Raw genomic sequence first — 7,432 nt, 5'->3', positions numbered from 1 at the left:
TAATTAGTTAAAGGTATTACAACTCAAGATTAATAATTTTGTGGTCCGATCTTATACAAACTAATTGTATATGATACCCCTACTTGCATGTCTCCACATGAACGAGTGATTAGTAACTTTTACGAAGAGGGTCATATCCATAGTGTCACTAGGATAAGGTACCCATCCTTATCCATATACTATAGACAATGGTTATTATTGGAACGTGATCCGACTGTATATCCATTATATACTATGTATATCAATTATATACCGTGTGTATTTATTATATATTGTTCTAGTTACATTAAATAACCTATGTTAGTTTATTGGATTTCGGTTAATGCAATTTTAAAACTTCAATAAACAAAACGTTATTGAATAAAAATAATTTGTTTTACATTTACAAACGAAACTAACATTTCACCTATGAGGCACGGCTGGAAAAACATAATCCCGTGGAATAGTTGAATATTGCTCAAACTGACTTTTCAAATTAAGGAGGTTTTCAACCGAACAAAATATTCCAAAAGAACAACACTCGAAATGACAAGGGAGGTCAGTTTAAAAGAATGGGAAATACATCTGCAAATTTTCAATGCCAAGGTACTTTCTCTCTTCTCCTCAAAATTAGGGGTGTAAATGATCGAACTGACTTGAAAACCCAAGCCGAACTAAATCACTTCGTGTCGATTCAGTTCGATTATGAAAATTGTCAATTTGGGTCCGTTTTGAATATTGTCGGTTCGAGTCGGTTTTGACCCAAACAATCGAAGGTTAAATTAAACCTAGCTGTTACGTTTTCTCTTTTGCTTTCTCTCTCAACGCGTGAAGGCAGTGGCGACTCCAAGGGGCCGGATGGAACGTAGCAGCTAGAACTTGAAACCCAACGATGGCACGTGACGCCACGCAAAGTATTCCGGCAAAATCCCACTCTCTCTCTCTGGCATAGATCAAAGATTGAAGAAGACAAGGAAGAAACAGAATCCTTGTCGCATGGTCACGCACACGCCGTCGAGCGGTCGTCAGGCAGGTGCCGACGCAGTCGTGCGCATTGTAGAAGAGAGTCACGCTAGGTTTAGATTTCAGATTTCAATTCTTGCCCACTCTCTCTGCGTGAATAGAGCAACAAATCCCACCATTTTGATTTTTAATTTATCAACCCCTCCTCTCTCTCTGTAAAATCCCACGATTTTGATTTCTAATTTTTGCTCTATCTCAGTGAATATAAAAGGAAGCCCACGATTTTGATTTTGTATTTTTCAAAATGAAATCTTAAGATCGATTTTGGATTAATTTTAATTTCTCAGAGAGGTGGAAAAAAATAAAAATGACCGAACCGAGACCAACTCAATCCGAGGCTAAATCCAAAATTCTTGGGTCAGGTAGGTTTTGTCCAAGAACTGATCCCAACGATAGAATTACACCCCGAATAATTATCTTCCATGGTGTATAGACTTTAAATAAAGCAAAAAGAATTTAGTTGGCAACACATATATTTCTTATTTTTCCTTTTAAACCGGTGAGAGGCTTGATATCTTCCCTTTTAATCATGGTAGTTGCAAAGTTATATTTAAATTAGAAGAATTTTTAAAGTAGTCAAAGGGATTGCTCGCGACCAAATCAAGTGGTGTCAAATTTCCATTCCCACCGAACCATGGACAATTTTTTTGACGAGTGCTATCAAACTCGCATCAATGTTACTTTGATTATATATGTGTTTACAAAAAGATGTAGTAGGTTTAATATAGATATGTTTAATGGAGATTCCATGCCAATACATAATATTTCCAAGAGAGAAATTCAAAATGTATAGGATTTAATTACCTGATAGTGCAACCATATCTCATGCCGTGCTTACAAAAAGAGAGATAAGTCTATCAAGGATTTCTTGGGAGCCTGGAAGCTCGCTCTTGGCTAGAGTTTTGCTTGCAGCGTTAGAATCTCTCCTTCTAAGTTTTACTATCGAGCATGGACCACCAAACTATTTTGTAATAATATATGGTATACTACGAAAATCGTTAAATGTTATTTTAGCATAGATCTTGCAATTACTCACAACCAAAGATGCATCTCTGGCAACAACAATAAGAATGTCTACACAAGATATGACGCCATGACATATCTTCTTAACTTCAGTCTTAGTCTTGTATATCCACAACCTCTTGCGAAGTTTCTTTTCGGTGCTGCACTTTGTTCACCAATCATATAAAGAGTATTGTCGAGCAATATTGATCCATTGCAACGCGAGCAATTAATATAGCTCAGCAGTAAATAGTACTCACTTCATCTATTGAGGGTGGAGGTTTAATTATCATACCACTACAAAAATTCAGGTTCTCAGCAACAAAAAATAAACGTTGCTGAAAGCCAACAAAATTGCTATTTAGTTTTAGCAACGAACGTGTTTTGTCTCATCCATCTTCGCCGAAATGCAATCCTTTGTGTTTTTCATTGACGATACAACGTTTTGTCACAAAGATTTGCAATGAAACACATTTTTGTTGCTATAACCAATTAGTTTTGAGATGGAAGTCAGTGACATGGATATGATATCATAGTTCAAAAAGTTCAAACAAGCATATGATCTAAAAAAATCGGACCGTACCAAGATTGGTCAGCCTAGAAGAGCCATCATCTTTAGACGTTCAGTAGCTAGGTATAACGGACCTAAAAAATATTTAAAATATATATGAGCTACTCCTCTCATAGTCAATTAGTTTTGAGATACAACTTCATGAATCTTGATATGGTATCAAAGTTCAATAAAAAAAATGGATTCCGACTAATATTGATGAATAAAGAAGAGTCTTTTTTCAAAAATAGGAACCCAAAAACATTTACGAAAGGGCATGTCTTTTTGTTCTTTAAAAATAGAAAATATAAAAAGAACAAATAATTAAAATAATTTATCAAATAGGTAAAGTATCAAATTAAACTAGGAAAACAAGGGGGTGAAAAGTGCAGCCAACATACGTACGATGTGGCCTGCACCTGCATTACTTAGTATGTGAAAGCCTTCCATGGATTAATGCCGAAAATCAGCTCCTTCTCATTTGGATTTTTTGATTTGAAATACGGGAGCTACTTTGGAAAGGTAGAAGGCCTCAGTCTATGGAGAAATGATCCGTCTCAACAGAAACAAACGTGGAGTGGTTGTTTGCAACTACAAAATTCCAACAGTTCTTTATGAAAATTCTAAAAATTCATTTGTTGTTCGTCGGATGCAATTGTAAATGTTTTCATGTACATATTTATGTATGTATTGTTGCTGATATATATATACTAAATGAAAAAAAAAATTGTGCCCGTTTTCGGGGTTTTACTTTGGTCATTTGAATGATGATTGTGTCTCATTATTCTCGTATACTTTTTTTTAAAGTATTTGTTTATTTTACAATTTGATAAGTTTGTCTATAATTATTTGGTTTAAACATTGATGATGATTTGGAAACTTAGTAAAATTTTGACTCGATGTTGAACAACATAATTATGATAAAATTTATTTGAAAATTGTAAAATATTAAGAGGTAGTGTGTTATGCATTTGAATTGATATATGTGCTAATATGACATGTAGACTCTGAAAATATGGCATCTGCTTCAAAAAATATAATTGCTGAATTGAACAAAGGGGAGAACTTAATAGAGATAATTATGAGATTTGGGCCATGAAAATCCAGTATGTATTGGAAGAGCAAGAGGCTCTAGAAGTATTAAGCAATGTGTTGACTGAGCCTGAAGAGGGCAATAGTGCTCAACATGGGAGGGACAAAGAGGCTTATGAAGCCTAGAAGAAGAAAAACTCACTTGCTCGCATAACTTTGCTAAGCAACATGGACAACGATGTCATGCGTGAGTTTCGCTCTTATGACCTTGTCCAGGACATGTGGGAAGCGTTAAAGTTGAAATTTGGTGGGACCTCTGTCACCAAAGTTAGGCAACTTACTATTAAGTTTGATACTTACAAAAAACGCCCTAATCATAATATAAGACAACACATGAGGGAGATGTCTAATATAATTAATGAGCTGAAAGAAACTGGTCATGTCCTGATTGATGAACAACAAGTTCAAGCTGCTATTCGATCTCTTCCCAAAAATTGGGAGCACATGAAGGTGCATCTTATCCATAATGAGGGAATTCTTATTCTTACTGATGTTTCACGTCATCTTGAACTGGAAGAAGACAGTATAGAGGCAACAAGGCCTGATAACGCTAAAGCCTATGTGGCTGGCCCTAGTTCACATTGGAACAAGGGCACAAGCGTAAACATCAGGGAGGTTTTAAAGGGAAAGGAGATCACAAAAATAAGAAACCCAATCAAGATCAGAATAACAAGGATAAGGGGAAACGTCTCATGGTTCGTCCTAAAAACAAGAAAGCAAATATCAAATGCTGCAATTGTCACCAGAATGTCACTATGCTCCCGAGTCTATTGAACCCAAGAAGGTACAAACTTTCAAGACATTTAAGATTTGTTCTTTCACTTCTGAAAGTTGTGTTTCTAGCTTTATCTTATTGACTGACTCTCATCCTTTGTGGACTGTAGACTCAGGAGCAACCGACCACGTAGCTAAAGATCGTGGGGTGTAGGTGGAATTTCGTCGAATTCCATCAGGAGCTAGGTGGCTGTATTTAAGAAATAATGCCCGAGTGCCTGTAAAGGGGATTGGTTCCTGCAAGTTGAACATGCGGAATGGACGCACTCTACTTCTGGATGATGTGTTGTATGCACCTGATATTCGGTGAAATTTGCTTTCTGTTACTGTCCTTCTGAAACTTGGTTACACTTTTACTTTGGCTGGAGACTTATTAACTCTATCTTTGAAGAACATACATTGTGGTTATGGCTTTCTTTTTAATGGTTTTATTGTACTAGATGTTGTTGAAACATTATCTTACAATTATGAAAGTTTTTCCCTTATAACGTCATCTGTTAATGCTAATGTTGACATGACTATGTGGATGCTAGATTAGGTCATATAGGTCAACATAGAATGACTAGACTAGCTAGGGAAGGCTTATTAGGTTAATTTGACAAAATAGAATTACCTATGTGAAAGTTGTCTAGCAGAAAAAATGGCAAGAAAACCATTTGGTAAGAGAATTAGGGCTGAAATTCCATTGCAATTAATTCATTTTGATATTTGTGGACCTATGAATATAAAGGCTCGACATGGAAGTGAATATTTTATCACTTTTATAAATGATTTCACACGTTATGGTCACGTTTATTAGATTTCCGACAAGTCTGAAGCATTAGAATGTTTTAGAATATTTGTAAACTTGGTGGAAAATCAATTAGATAAAGGTTAAGGCCTTGAACTGACTGAGGGCGTGCATATCTGTCTAATCAGTTTAGGCAGCTATGTGATGAAAAAGGTATGGTAAGACAGCTAACTACTCCTCGAACACCACAATAGAATGGAGTAGCTGAAAGAAGAAATAGAAATCTTCTTGAAATGGTCAAGTCAATGAGGGCTCAAGCGAAATTGCCAATCACTTTTTGGGGTGATGCTCTATTAACCACTACTTACATCCTTAATCATGTGCCTTCAAAATCTATTGCTTCCACACCCTATGAGTTATGGATTGGTAGAAAACCCGACCTTAGTGGTCTAAGGCCATGGGGTTGTGCTGCTTATGTACATGAGTCATCACATCCACATGGAAAATTAGGTCCAAGAGGTAAAAAGAGTATATTTATAAGATACTCAGAACAATCAAAAGGGTATATGTTCATTGGTGAACAAGAAAGTGGAAGTGTAACTGAATTTGAATCACGAGATACTACTTTCTTGGAGAATGATTTTCCAAGAAAAGGTGAGATCAGTGATGAGATATCCTTATTTGAAAATTATAATCATAATGATTTGCTTTTATCAAATCCATCGTGGGATAGTCTCAGTACTGTACCAACAGTATCTCATCCAAGTGGGAGATATCTAAATACTACGTGTGATTTGGATGAACTATAAACCACTCGTGACACAACTGATCAGTTGTCACGTGATTCAATGGAATTAATACGTGAACAATCAACAGAACCACAAATGCGTTGTAATCGTGGTAGAATACCGAAACGTTGTTTTGACGATGAAATTTATATGATTACACCTCATGATGATGAAGAGCCGAGAAGTGTTCAGGAAGCTCTTCCATGTCCCAATAGAGAGAAATGGAGTCAATGAAAGTTAATATGATTTGGGAGTTAGTCGATCTCCCAAAAGGATGCAAAGCAATTGGTAACAAATGGATTCTTAAGATTAAGCGCAAGGCTGACGGCTCTATTGATAGATATAAAGCCAGACTTGTAACAAAATGATTCACATAACAGGAAGGAATAGACTATGATGAGACTTTCTCGCCTGTTATGAGGTTTACCTCTATTAGACTCATTCTAGCTATAGTAGTCGGTTTAGATTTGGAATTACATCAAATGGATGTAAAAACAGAATTTCTAAATGGTGAATTAGAAGAAGAAATTTACATGCAGCAGCCCATCGGTTTTGTTACTGAAGGACAAGAAGATAAAGTATGTAAATTAATAAGGTCAATTTATAGCATTAAATAATCTTTGAGACAGTGGTACATCAGATTTCACCAAGTAATCATCTCATATGATTATCATATGATCGATAAGGACCACTGTGTGTAGTCAAAACAAACAAAGATAAGTTTGTGATTCTTTCACTATATATGAATGATATACTGTTGGCTGGAAAAGATAAGGAGTATGTGTTAGCCATTAAGGAATGGTTATCCTCAAACTTTCAAATGAAAGATATGGGTGAGGCAGCTTATATACTTGGAGTTAAGATTGAAAGAGATCGCTCCAAAAGGATGTTAGCCTTGTCACAAGGCCAATACATCCAGAAAATTCTTGAAAAATTTAATATGCAAGAATGCAAACCCATTGATACACCTATTGCAAAAGGCGAAAATTTGAGTTAAAGTATGATCCTACGACTCCTGAGGAAATAGAGCTCATGAGAAAAGTTCCTTACCAGAGTGCTATTAGAAGCCTCATGTATGCTATGATGTGTACGAAACCAGATATCTACTTTGCTGTTGGCATGGTAAGCAGATACCATTCAAACCCTGGCCAACCCCATTGGAAGGCTGTTAAGAGAATACTCCGGTATCTCAAAGGCACTATAAATTATTCGCGGTGCTATCAAGGAAACAATTCAGAATTAGAAGGCTACTCAGATGCTGATTGGGGAGGGGATATGGATGAAAGAAAATCCACCTCAAGATATGTCTTCTTACTCAATAATGGAGCAATATATTGGAGTAGCAAAAAACAAACTTGTATAGCATTGTGAAAGCCGAATTTGTGGCACTTTCAGCAGCAGTACAAGAAGCAGTATGACTTAAGAGATTCTTAAGTCATTTAGGATTTAAAGAAAGTGCACCTGACTCAGTATTGGTAAACTGTGATAGTCAGG

General features: G+C 36.1%; 1 pseudogene; it reads right to left on the bottom strand.

Annotated features, from left to right (window-relative positions):
* Positions 1-1,458: 1,458 nt before the first annotated feature.
* On the bottom strand, positions 1,459-2,979 carry LOC148209133 (lignin-forming anionic peroxidase-like; annotated as a pseudogene).
* Positions 2,980-7,432: the final 4,453 nt, after the last annotated feature.

Source organism: Momordica charantia (assembly GCF_013281855.1).
Source record: "Momordica charantia cultivar OHB3-1 chromosome 9 unlocalized genomic scaffold, Mcharantia_2.0 BLBB01000009.1, whole genome shotgun sequence".
In the NCBI taxonomy this organism is placed as follows: domain Eukaryota; kingdom Viridiplantae; phylum Streptophyta; class Magnoliopsida; order Cucurbitales; family Cucurbitaceae; genus Momordica; species Momordica charantia.
This window is presented reverse-complemented; position numbering and strand designations above follow the sequence as displayed.